Genomic DNA, 13,419 nt, shown 5'->3' with positions numbered 1-13,419 from the left:
ACACACTTCTATACTGAGCTGCAAATAAGTAGTTTTAATAACTTAGATATCAAATAGTAATACAGCCAAAAATGATACCATGACTGTATTGGAAGAACGGTGGAATAGAAGTAGGGAGACGTTCTACAAGTCAAAGAATAACAGCTTATACATATTGTTTACAAACATAGATATTTAGTAGTGGTCAGAAAAAAAAATAGCTATAATTCCTTGCTAGCTGCTACTAGGGAACATACTATAACTACACGTATACAGTGCATGTAGACAGACTGACTGTCGTCTGTCTGTCTGCCTATCCTGTGTGTGTATGTGTGTCTCTGTGTGTGTTGTGTTATGGATCAGATTCAGGGTTTTGCAATTAGACAAACAATTTATCAATAAACTGTAACCCTCACCCAAATTGTATGTGAGGGGGCAGAGGTAGAGGTCAGGTGTGCTCTTTGACCTCTACCTTATTTTCTGGGATGGGAGCTATCCAATTCTGCCAGACTGGCTGGCCTGCCATCCCCACCTCCACAGCACTGGGTGTGAGCCACCACACTGGCTTTTTCCATACGGGGAAATCAAACTCAGGACCTCAGGACCTCATGCTTGCTTGCATGGCAAGTGCTTTAAAGACTGAGCCATCTCAACAGCCCACCCACCCAACAGTGTAAAAACAGCCTGTTACTTACATTTCTACACCATGAGCCTTACATTGTTAGAATTACCTGTTACTTAAGGCAAATGGCGTAACTATTCATCTCTTCAAAAGCTAAAAGAGCATCAAAATACTTACACTCTCAAAGTATCCAAGATAGAAAGGAAATCTAAAATATTAGCATCCTTCCCCAAATTAACTTTTGCTTTAAATTAATCATTTGCTTCAAATTTAGAGGTGGGACTGTGGAGATGGCTCTGAGGTTAAGAACTGAGGTCTGGGTTCAGTTCCCCCATAACCACCTAAAACTCCAGTTCCAAGGGATCCGATGCCCTTTTCTGACCTTCTCAGGTACCAGGCATGCACATGATACACAGATATACATACATGCAAAAACACTCACACACATAAAATAAAAATAAATTTAAAACGAATGACTGAATTAAGAAACATCTGCTCTGTAAAGGTACTAGAAGCCATGAAATATAATAACCACATTACATTAAACTGTTAATAGAATACTGTTTAAAAATGAATCTGCAGGCTGGGCAGTGGTGGCGCACGCCTTTAATCCCAGCACTTGGGAGGCAGAGGCAGGTGGATTTCTGAGTTCGAGGCCAGCCTGGTCTATAGAGTGAGTTCCAGGACAGCCAGAGCTATACAGAGAAACCCTGTCTTGAAAAACCAAAAATAAATAAATTAAAAAAAAAAAAAGATTCTGCCTGTATTGCCTTTGTGGATATTTCTTATTACATTCACATAACTGCTTTTAGAAAATAAATCACTGTGGATCTTAATCAGATACTGGGGATACTGAAATTATTAAAAATTAGCTACAAACTAGGAAACATTGTTTTAAACTGCTAAATTCCGGTTATGAATTGTAATTGGCAAATGGATAGCTCTTTCTACAGAGTCTCTGCTGGCCTGTGTTGAGAATTACTACTGTCCTCACCACCAGATACAGTTCCAGTGACCCAGCCTGCCCTCTTCACTGTGATGGTTCACCACTTTTTTTTGTTTGTTTTTTTGTTTTTTTTTTGTTTTTTTTTCGAGACAGGGTTTCTCTGTATAGCCCTGGCTGTCCTGGAACTCACTTTGTAGACCAGGCTGGCCTCGAACTCAGAAATCCGCCTGCCTCTGCCTCCCGAGTGCTGGGATTAAAGGCGTGTGCCACCACGCCCGGCTTGGTTCACCACTTTTTAAGCTCAACTGCTGCTCACTTGTGTTTATTGCTAACATCATCACATGTGTGTGTAAGATACTTAAACTTTATTTATACTACCCCAAGATAGAGCCTCTCACCCTCTTCATGGCTCCTTCCTATTTCCTAACAGTCTCCTTTCTATTTTTAGTAACTATTTTTAAAGTACTCATCTTTACCAGAGGTGTAAAATTCCTACCAAGGAAAGGCTGGCAGTTCTTCAGAATAGCGGCCGAGGCACACACTCTGTAAGGGAGGAAACCCAGTAGAAAAGCTTGCTGAAGTTCCTAAGCTGTAGTATGTTATTGACTACAGTGCTTTCCACAAGGTGAATGTAGACGGTTAATTGACTGGCTGTCTCCAGTTTCAACTTGTTAGAACAAAGATTAGGACAATGGATTGAATGAAGATACCTAAAGGTGGGAATAAAAAACAATGGTAGAAATCAAGCCACTTGTAAAACATTTGCTAAGCAAGAGTTTCGAGCCAGACATCTTGCTACAGAGTTCAACTCTGTACCCTTAGAGCCTCTTTGTGTCCAATGTTCTGTGCTTCAAAGTACACTCCAAAGTTTCCTGTGCCTAATTAGGAGAACAATAGCATCAGGAAGGACCCGCCCACTTGCCATGTCACTCTGGGGCTTGTTGTTTCCTATGCAGGCCACTTTGCAGTCCCTCAAAGCATTGACATATGGCTTACTCCACACAGAATATTTGCTTTCATTTATTTATTTATTTATTTATTTATTTATTTATTTATTTGAGAGAGACAGAGAGAGATATGCATTTATGCACACATATATGTATATGGAAGCAAGAGAAGAGAGAGACAAAGAGGCAGGCATGTGTGCACACACATGTACACGTACATATATGGAAGTCAGAAAGGCCATCAGGCAGGCGTCCTCTATCACTCTGAGATTGGGTCTCTTACTCAACCTGGAGGTCACTGCTTTGGTTGGGGTGGCTGGCAGTTAAACTCCAGGAATCTGTAGGTCTCTGTGCCCTGTTGCAGGAGTTACATACTTACATGAGTGCTAGGAATTCAAATCAAGCTCAAGCTTGTTCATCAAGTGTTCTAATCTGTTTAGCCCTATCCCACCCCAACCTCATACCACCTCCCCAGGTAGGATTTTTCTTGTAGTTTTTCTAAAGCCCTAAGATGTCTTCCTGGAACTCTCAAGTCCTCAGAGCAGCACTGTGGCTCCCTTCACATGCTTCCCTGTCCCTGGACGAGGTCTGGGGACATTCAGCCATCCGCTTATGTTTCTTTCAGCCTACTTACTGGGCAAGGAGAAAACATAAGTATTTCCAAACTGGTTGTGAGCCACCATGTAGGTGCTGAACTCAGAACCTCTGGAAGAACAGCCAGTGTTTTTAACCGCTGAGCCATCTCTCCAGCCCCTAGTACTTCCAAACTGAACCATTCAACTTAGAAAAGCAGAGTTTTGTAGTGCACAGTAGCCTCAAAGGGAAAGCTCTAGCTGGTTTGACAATCCTCCCATGGACTGACTCGTGGGTTGACTTACAGCAAAGCTACTGTCATGGTGGCACCTGCACAACAAATGCCACTGTTGTAAACGCCCATGCAGTCTCCAAGATGATCACTACTACATAAACAGGTGCCTAGAACATCTGCCACGGGACCCCCAGGGCTTCCTGGTCAGACTAGAAACCCAGAAGTCCACACCATCATAGTAAGCTGTTGCTGCCGTCAGTGACCACTGCTGGCCAGACTGAGGCACTCTAGCATCTGAGAGCAAGCAGCCATCCCTCCTCCTGAGCACCGAATGCAGAATTTACCTGCCATGCAGCAGGGACTGGGGAGATCCTCACTGTGTGACGGACGGGTGCCACCAAAACTTGACTTTTACTTCAAAAGAGACAGTAAAACAATTCCAATGTAAAGAGGCAGAAGAGCGGCTGTGACACAGCAAAACCCACGGCCACTAACACACAACTAGGGCAGTATTTTTCAAAATGAATGTGTTTAAAAATGAGGAGGAAAGAAATGAGTATGGTAGTGTAGGCCTGTATCTAGTGCTCACTGGGGGAGGCAGGAAGTCAGGAGTTCAAAGTCATCCAGCCTCGGCCTCAGTAAGATCATATATCAGAAAACAAAAACAAAAACCAAAAGAGTAAATGCACCTATATTACTATAGACGTTTAACTCCTAGATTAGAGAGGAGGGAAAGTCATCCCTCGCTCCTGTCACTCCACACTGCAGGTGAAGCTACTGTTATCAACTTACACATCCTTCCCTGTGTCCCTCGAAATCTAAACTAGTGATTCCCAACCAGAGGTGACTGTCCCCTTACCACCACTCCAACCGCCCAGGGACATCTAGTGTGGACTTGTTTTCTCCTCACCAGTGCCGACCAGGGGCTGAGTGTCCAGCGGCATTAGCTCCCACTGCTGCTCAACACCCTGCCACGCACTGAGGGTTTAGAGAATACAAATGCATTATTAGCTTGCAATTCTAGAGGTCGAAAGTTCAAAGCAGCACTCGCTGGGCAGAAACTGAGGGTCAGCACTGCCAGGCTCTTTTCCGGACACTCGGAGGAGAATCCACTTCCTTCCTTCCCCAGCTCCTGGAAGCCACCCGCATTCCTTGGTCCTTTCCTGTACTGTGCAGGACAGCAGCATGCAATGTACACCCTGTGCTTTCTTCCCAGCCACAGCTTCCTATCAGGACTATCAGTGACTCCCTCCTTCCATGGCTACCTAAAAACCCAGTGTCACTGCTCCTTTTATCTACGTGGAGCCTTGGCTCCCCTCTTGGCCACTACAAAGTCATACATGCACAAGTTCTGAAAACACCTGTAGGGATAGCAAGCATCCTTTTGCCAGCCTCAGGTCCTAAATATGAACAGTGCCAAGGCTGAAGAACCCGACCTCAGTGATACATTCACACAAATATAGAATCATCCACACAGGTCTGACAGGCAGACATACCTGAGGAGCATCCTCATAGGTCAGAACCCTCAGGCCTAGCTCACTGCTTTCATGGCCTACCTTGTAAATACCTGTATGTGCCACTACCTGTTTAAACACACTGATGGCCACTACATGAAATTAAGGCAGTGCTTCCCAAGCCTCCCTTTCTGTGGAGTCTACTTGACTATGACTAAAGACAGGTCCAGGGTATCAACACCCATATCACAAACCGTTCTGCCAGGGCTGTAGGAGACCTGTAAGAGCCCTACTGAGAGCTGAGACACCACAGCTAAGACAGCTGGTGTATCTTAGGCACAGAAGAGCTGTCTCAGCTGGTCTCTCCCTCAATTCTTACATCAACTCTATGAGGTAGGAGCTTCTACCAGATGAGCAAAGTAAGGCTGTGGAAGGTAACTTGCCTATGGCCACACTATCAGAGGCAGAGACTGATTCAAACCCAGCATAATTCATCCTGCAGCCTTACCCTTGTTTATCCAAGGGTTCAGCAAACTACATCTGCAAGCCAAAGCCGGTCAGAGAAGAGAGTTTTTATAATTTTTAAATAGTTTTTTAAAAGAGGAATAATGTTTTATAGCACTTGAAATTCAAATGTCAGCGCGTGCGATCAGGTGTGTGTGTGTGTGCATGCTCACACTTGTGTATACATACATGCATGCATGCATATGCATGTGTGTGCACGTGTGTATGTTTGTGATGGTCACTGTTAAAACTTTAACTTGCCACAACTTGAAATCACCCGAGAAAGCCTCAGTTGAGGAACTGTCTGGATCAGGCTGATGTGTGGGCCTGTCTGTGGGTGATTATTTTGGTTGATTGATACCGAAGAACCCAGCCAGTTGTGGGCAGTGCTATTCCCTAGGCAGGAGATCCTGGACCACATACGAGGAAGAAACAAGCTTAGAGCAAAAGTGGCAGCAATGAGCAGACAACATGGGACATCTGTCTCTACCTGCTCTAGACTGTGCATTTGGAATGATCACCCACTAAACTCCCAGCTTAACTTCTCCTCAAGGATAGACTATCATCTGGAATGTCAAACTAACTAAACCTTTTCCTCCACCAAGCTGCTTTTGGTCAGGGTGTTTTCTCACTGTCTCAGAAATGAAGCTAGGATAAACAAACACAGTCTATAAATAAAGTCTATTGGAGTACTGCCAGGCCTAGCACTGCCACTACCAACGACTGTTAGGGGTAGAGCTAAGATCTACCCCTAACAATCATCAGAGCTCCAGGAACTCACTATCAGGGTCTTTATGGAAAGTGCATGCTAACCTGGTCCATATCAGCAGCTCTGACCAGGCACGGCAGAGACCTCGAAAGCTAGCCTTTCAGCATCATTCTGTGGACTAGTATATAAGGAGAGTATCCACCACATTTCCTTTCTCAATATTTTGCATTATATTCAAGATGCGCCTACTAACTATACTGAATGGTGGTGGCTGAGCCGATCCAGCCCTGAAGCAGAGGCACATCTCAGGGATAGTTAGTGGTGACAGAACCAATGAGAAAGTGTGTGTGTCTCCTCCCCCCTCCCCATCCCTCAGGCACACACAGAGACAGTAGACTATCTTCAGTTTGGTCTCTCTTCATAAACAAACCTCAGGACAGAACTGAAATGAGCACAGATCTCTATAAGGAAGGTTCGGCTAGTTTTCTTCTGGAAAGACCAAGGAAGAAATGTTCCAGGCTTGCAGCCTACACTGTGCTACGGTTGGTTGCTCAGCTCCACTGGAAGTAGCCATAGATAGCACAGGGATGAATTTGACTATGGCCCAAGACTTCACCTTTAAAAGTTTTTCCTTTTCAGTGTAGAGGCTCATAATTCTACCCTTGCTACGGTATCTGGGGTAAACAAGCATATAGATGGGGCATCAACACTGATGCCAAACACTAATGCCATCCTATGTCTAAGACCACACAGCTGCCTTCGGTTTATATACTCACATGTAAGATCACAGTCCTGCCCACACATCACTTGATATGTAACAACAACACAGAAAGTTGAAATAATTTTTAATAAACTGATTTTAATTCTAGTTACCTAGAAACAAAACAGGGAAGCCTCAGCTGGTCAGGAAACCCCAGTGTTCTCCCCAGCTGGAGACTGCACACATCATGACTGTATCCACAGGGAAGTGACAGAGGCAGGCTTACAGACTAGAAGGGGATCTCTGTCCCTAGAAATTCAAGTTTGTGTGATCCTGTTAGAAATGCTTCCAAGACCCAAAGAGCTGCAGGCCTGGGTGAGCTCTTACTATTTTCTCTCACCAGCTCTGTTGTCTTCTTGAGCTGCTAAAAAGGAATCTGAAATCTACTTAATTGGATTTTTAAAAATAAAGGCCCCTCTCATACTTTGTACATCAAACGATTTGTTTCACATTCCACTGAATAGTTTACAAAGTCCTGAGTTCACAGACCTCTAAAGGGGTCATCTGGGGGGAGGGGATTCCCATGCAAGACATGTGAAAGGAAAGGGTGCTTGTCCTGGAAAAGATCATATACAGTATTTAAGCAACGGCACAAGCAGAGACAGCTAAGCATTCTACACTCTGAACTCCAAACCTAGAGTTTATCCAGCTTCTTTCTCTAAGATGGAGTTCATCTATTTAGTTTTATTTTAACAAACATGAAGCCTTATCAATCTTAACTCAATCTTTTTGGATGATTATTGAATCCTGGTCAGTGACTAAGCCCAGCAGTCACACTTTATCGTTCTCTCACATACGTGAGCATGCCCACAGCCTTCTGCTTGCTGGCTGGCCTTTCCCTCTGGCACATGAAGTGGAATCTTTTGCTGGCCCTACTCTAACCACGTGGCCTAAGTCTCAAAGCTCCACCAAAACTTTTTGCCTATGGCAGGGTCCAAGGAAACTTCTCCACCAGCAGCACACTGCACTTCTCTCAGTGGCGTCCTCGTACAGACTTCCGGAAGTCCCACATCCCCTAGCCCACTTACGTGCTCTGTGTTCACCTGCTTGGACCTGGAGGAGTTTCAGACTGCAAAGTTTCTTTTTGAAATCAGAAACAGGTAAAATCAACAACAACAACAACAAAAGCCGAACATTCAAGTTACTGTTAAGGCAGAAAAGGCATAGAACACCATGGCCTATGGGAGAAGTTACAGGAAGCGGACCTTTTTATTGCTATGCAAGGCAACAAGAGGCCAGGAAGAGCTGAAAACCACATAGAAAGTCGCCAGCAGTCTGGGTGGGGCTCAGTGGCTGAATAACTGCCGAGCATATAAGAGATGTGAGAGGCTTTAGGTTCTATCTACACGGATAGACGAACAGACAGACAGACAGACAGACACACACACACAGACACACAGTGCCAAAAGAGCACAAATTGAAATGCTCTCTAAGTTAACTCAGTGCTACTACATCTTGCCTTTGGAAAGCGAGTTGCACAGAAGTCAGGGTCCAGATGATAACTCAGTTCCTAATTCAGCTCACAAAGCAGCTTTGTCGCTCAGCTGATGGAAATGGCAGCTCTGGGAGGGGCCTACTGTTTTTAGTGAACTACTCCAGGCCCAAAGAACAGTGATGAAAAGAATAATACTAAAGATAAAAACAGTGGCTGTGAGCCGAGCCTGAGTTGCTATCACTTCTGGCATGGCTGGCTGAGTGGAATGGTTATCAGGTTTCACTGTAAAAGGGAATGAGGGATCTTACATGGGATGATGAAAAATCTACTAGAAGTGAGTTGGACATGTAGAACAAGTGTCCCCTAATGGCGCTGTAATCACTGATGGACCAAACTCATGCACAGGTAAGCAGTCCCATAAGATGCAGCTAAAAACTCCATCAGCAAAGGACAGTGCACTGGGAGCACGGTGCATTTCTCACACATTTGTAGAGATGCTGCTGTAAAGACAACCTTGCTGCCCACCACAGGAAAACAGCACAGACAATTATGTTCAGGGTATCTAGTACTAAATAATGATTAAAGACAATGGTTACCACTTTCCGTATTTACTACTTGTTCTAGTTTCATTTCTGTTGCTGTGATAAAATACCTTGACCAAAAGCAACTCAATGGGAGCAGATTAGAGACTTATATTAGTTTATAATCCCAGGTTACAGTCCATCATTAGGGGGATTCAAGGCAGCCAATCACATAACACCCACAGTCAGAGAGAAATGAATGCACACATGCTCATGTGACTACACTCAGCTCTGTTTCTTCATTCTTACACAGCCAGGGATCCCAAGCCAAAGGAATGGTGGTGCCCTCACTGAGCTGGGTCTTCCCATACCAATTAATTTAAGACTATCCTCTACAGACACGCTCACAGGCCAACCCAGTGCTGACAATTCCTCATTGAGATTCTCTTCCTAGGTAATTCTAAATGTGTCGAGTTGTAATTAACTCTAATCATCACAGCTACACTTTTCACTGTTATTTTAGAATGTACTTCACAAGTCGGGTGGCATGCACCTTTAATCCCAGAGGCAGAGTTAGGAGGACTGATGAGTTAGAGGCCAGCCTGGCCCATGCAGTAAGTTCCAGGACAGCCAAGGCTATGTAATAAAGAGACCTTGTCCTAAAAAAGAGAGCAAGAGCAAGAGCGAGAGAGGTACTTCTTTATTTACTATGGCAATAGCTTCCTACATCTGACTGTCTGGCTCTGATCATTTTCTCTTGGGATTTATTTAATCTCCACTATATGCTGCACAACAGAAAAGCAGGCCATATCACACGGCAAGTGTATCATCTATATGTGTAAGTACACTCCATAATGGCCCACAAAGATGAAATCACAATTCACTTCTGAGCAGTGCCCCTGTCCTAAGGAAAACATGACTCAATATCTCCATGCCTGGACCCAACACAGAACCACTGGGAGTTGGCAGCACATGATTAAAAGTTTATGGCATGTATGCATGTGCATGTGTGTATAGCACTTTTGAGCACATGTGGAGGCCAGAGGTCAGTGTCCGGTATCTTCTCCACAGCCTTCTGCCTCCCCTGCTCCATTCCTTTACAGAAAAAGCTCTGCAGCTGATCCCTAAGCACAGCTGGCCTGGGGCGACATGGTAGTGGAAGTCTTAGGGACAGCAGAGTCACTAGGGCAGAGCAGTGGGAACCTGCAGCGAACAGCTGGCAGGTACAAGGCTAGCGTAAAGCCTCTCACATACTAGACAGAGAGCACTCTTCCCAGCTCAGTGCTGCCTGGAGAACATCTCAAATGTGTGACTCATGGTTGGAACTACTCTTGCCATCTTTGCTTCTAGAAGCCACTCAGTGATAAGAGCCTGAGTTTCATTTCAGGGAAAGAGATGGATTTAGGGTGTGACAGGAACCAGGAAGTAGGTCTGTAAAGCCAAATGCCCTGGACTTTGTGTGTCTACTCCAGTGTAAAATGGAAGTCATTATAACTACCAACAGAAATAAAAATAGTAATACCACCATACTGGTTACTTAGAAATTCAACTCTTTCATCTTTTCATATGTATTTATTTTTATTTTATGTATATGTGTATTTTGGCTGCATGTATGTATACATGTACATCACATGTATGCCTGGTTCCTGAAGAGCCAGAATTGGGCACTGAATCCCCTGAAACTGGAGTTAAGGAAACTTGTGTGCTAACATGTAACCACATGGGAACTGAACCCAGGACCTCTGGAAAAGCAGTCAGTGCTCCTAATCACTGAGCCATCATCTCTCCATCCCCAACACCACCTTTGTGATTACTTCTCTCATTTACAATGATACGGGCATTCAGTGATGGTCTATGGGAGTGTGAGCTGTTCCGAAGTACAACAAATTCAAACACTCATCAGATAAAAACCGCATCTTATTCAAAGATGACCTTTCCCAAGTTAACAAGCCATTCTAGTTTCTCTTGGGAATAAGGTACTGTTCAAAGAAACCTCAAGGTCACAAAGGACAACCTTCAAGAGAGGGCAGGGGCAGAACAGCTTTCCAGGAAAACCAAGTCTGTGATGACACCTGTAGGACAGGAGCCACCAGGGAGAATTACTGGTACACAATAAACAGGACACTGAGAGATGGGATTCCAGGATTCTATGAAAGGCTCAGCATCTGGAGCTGCAAAACACTCAGCTACGGGAGGCAGTTCCCAGAGGAGTGCTCACAGGACCAGAGCCGGCCTCTACCTCAAGTACCAGGCCCAGAATGAACTTGCCTGAAGGCACTAAGATCTTGGATCACCACTAGTTCACCCATTATTTATGGAGTACACTAAATGTCAAGAACTGGGGAGAGGGAAAAAGAGGCAGAGGGGAGTCACACCCCACCCCTGAGAAGCTCATAGGAAAAGACAGAAAACTACACAAACAACCCTATTCACAGGAGAGTAATGATCTATGTGGCCAGGACAGGCTTCCCAAGCAATCCTGCAACTTCAGATCTAGGGTCTAGGAAAGGGTATGGACAAAGCCTCCTGGAAGTGTCTGGATTCAGCAAGGCAGGACAGGGCAGGGTCCTGGCTAAGATCCCTGCCATCTTTGAGGAATACCATGAGATCTTTGCCATAAGGACTCAGAGTTGAGCTTTCAAATGAAAACTCTGACTGTGGTATACAAGAACAGAGGTAGGGACTGACTCAGGCCTCTCAGCTGCCACGGCACATTCAAAAACAGAGACACAAAGCTAATGGTAAGTGGCCATTTCAACAGGCTAGTTAGTGTAGCAAAATCACTGTCTACACACTACTCACTCAGGAAACCCTTCAGAAAGATCAGTGGGGAGGAGGACCAGTGTTTATAAACTGAAAGCCTTGGGAACCTAGAATGCCTATCAAGAGAGCTTCCCATTTAATACTAGACTGATGTTATCATTCAGAACGGTGTCAGGATTTGGGGTGTGGCTCGGTGGCAGAGCACTTGCTTACCACGTACAATCTCCTCATAGCTACCCCAGTACGACAAGAGAAAGTTTAAAAACTTAACATGTGACATTATCATCTTTTATGAAGATACTCTCAATACACTAATAGGATGATAGGAACCTTTACAGCCAATCCTTACTTTCTGAGTTGACAACCTCTAGAATGTGACCAGCCTCTGAGCCTCAAGAAAAAACCTCAGCACCAGACAAAGTCTTCTTGTATTCTCATGACAGATTCTGCTGCTGATGCCACCACAAACTAATCATAGGCCCTAGAAATGCATCTCTTTACCATCCAGCCCCCATTTTCTTTATATTTGCACGATCATTCCCACACTAAGAATGCTTCAATTAGACAGCCAAAAAGAGAATACCCAAACCTTCTTTGAAAATGCAGACTGTCTCCACAAACATTTCAAGACAGGAGCAGTACTGAGAACCTGAATAGCTGAGCTCATCCAGGTTTCTACAATGACCACAAATCAGAAGCAACCCAGAAGGTTCCAAGAGGAACATGCTCACAAAATGAAAGGAAAATCTGTTCACTTGGAAAACTGGGTGAGGCTGTGCTGAGCGGGTGAACAGGAAGACCCTGGGTGTGGAACACTATAAATCTTACTCACTTTTTCTAAAGGTCGGGTAGTGCTCGGTAGATGAATACTGCTACAGACACTGAAAACAGAAAACTCATTTCAAACCCATGGCTTGTTCTCAAAAGGATCTACAGAATAATTAATGGAAACTGAGTGGGGCCATGCAGCGGCACTGACTTCAACCACACAACCTTCTCATGATTCAGTCACGGAGTAACTATTTGTTTAGTTTCCTTCTATGAGCGCTTCATGAGTAAGAGACATGGCCCCTGTCCTGACAGACTATCGAGGAAAATGAAGTCTTTTCTTCTAGGCAGTGAGCACTCCGCCAGGGCAGTCGCAGCACACTGGGTTCCCTGACATCACAGCCTACTGAGCCCATTATTGGGGCTCTATGAGATCCAGGTGTTCTGTCAGAAATAATTCCACTAAACCCAAAATAACACTGTAATGAAGGTTTTATTATCCCACTCTATAGATGAGGAAACTGAGGCACAGGGAAATAACCTGCCTAGGTTTCAGCAGTGGGGTCTAAAAGACCCTGCTATAAACCATCTAATATACTCACCTACTGTGCCCCAGAGTAGCCTTGGGAGTGATACTACTACTATACCCAACTCACAGATGAGACTCCTAGGCACAGACAAGTTCACTAACTTGCACAACAGGTGATGTGGCACAGTGGAGGAGTACTTGCCTAGCTTATACAAGGCCCTAGGTTCAATTGTCTGTACAGAAAAATAAAAACCTCTTGTAGAGAAAATTAAGAAACAGGAAGAACCTTGAACACAGATTCTGGATATGGAAAAGGCTTTCTGAAAGAAGTGACTTCTGAGATCTAATCTAACCGGAGAGCTGTAGATATTAATGTTGGATATAGTGAAAGTGACACGGCTGGTACCTAAGCCGAGGTGTGTATATAAGCAGAAGTTATGTTTTAAGTTTTAATTTTATGGCTAAGAGAGCCATAAAACAAAAGTGCCTCTACCCTGTAAGCCCCTTGCCCAAGGACAGACACTTACTGAAATGCTGGCGGCGAATGTTTTAGGTTTTCACTCCCCTAAACAAGCTTGTTTGACCTAACTGCACCACATGTGCTTGATCAGATGTAGATGGGAGGTTATGTAGGCAGGAAGTACGTCAGGATGTATGCTGGCCCCTGATTGGAC

General features: G+C 44.5%; 1 protein-coding gene across 8 annotated transcripts in view; it reads right to left on the bottom strand.

Moving 5' to 3' along the window:
- The window catches only part of Arhgap17 (Rho GTPase activating protein 17), a 93,846-nt gene that overhangs the window by 57,085 nt on the left and 23,342 nt on the right, over positions 1-13,419 (bottom strand). Inside the window, exon 1 of one of the 8 annotated variants that reach the window (XM_085841340.1) lies at positions 8,189-9,255. The exons of 6 other annotated variants lie outside the window; for them this stretch is intronic. The gene's annotated coding sequence lies outside the window, so the exon portion shown is untranslated. Of the gene's footprint in view, positions 1-2,043; positions 2,528-8,188; positions 9,256-13,419 lie in introns of those variants that run through there. One more of the 8 variants, XM_029479222.2, reaches the window with a different exon arrangement.

The sequence above is a fragment of the Mus caroli genome, unplaced genomic scaffold, assembly GCF_978045245.1.
Source record: "Mus caroli unplaced genomic scaffold, Mus_caroli_1 scaffold_8, whole genome shotgun sequence".
NCBI lineage: Eukaryota > Metazoa > Chordata > Mammalia > Rodentia > Muridae > Mus > Mus caroli.
This window is presented reverse-complemented; position numbering and strand designations above follow the sequence as displayed.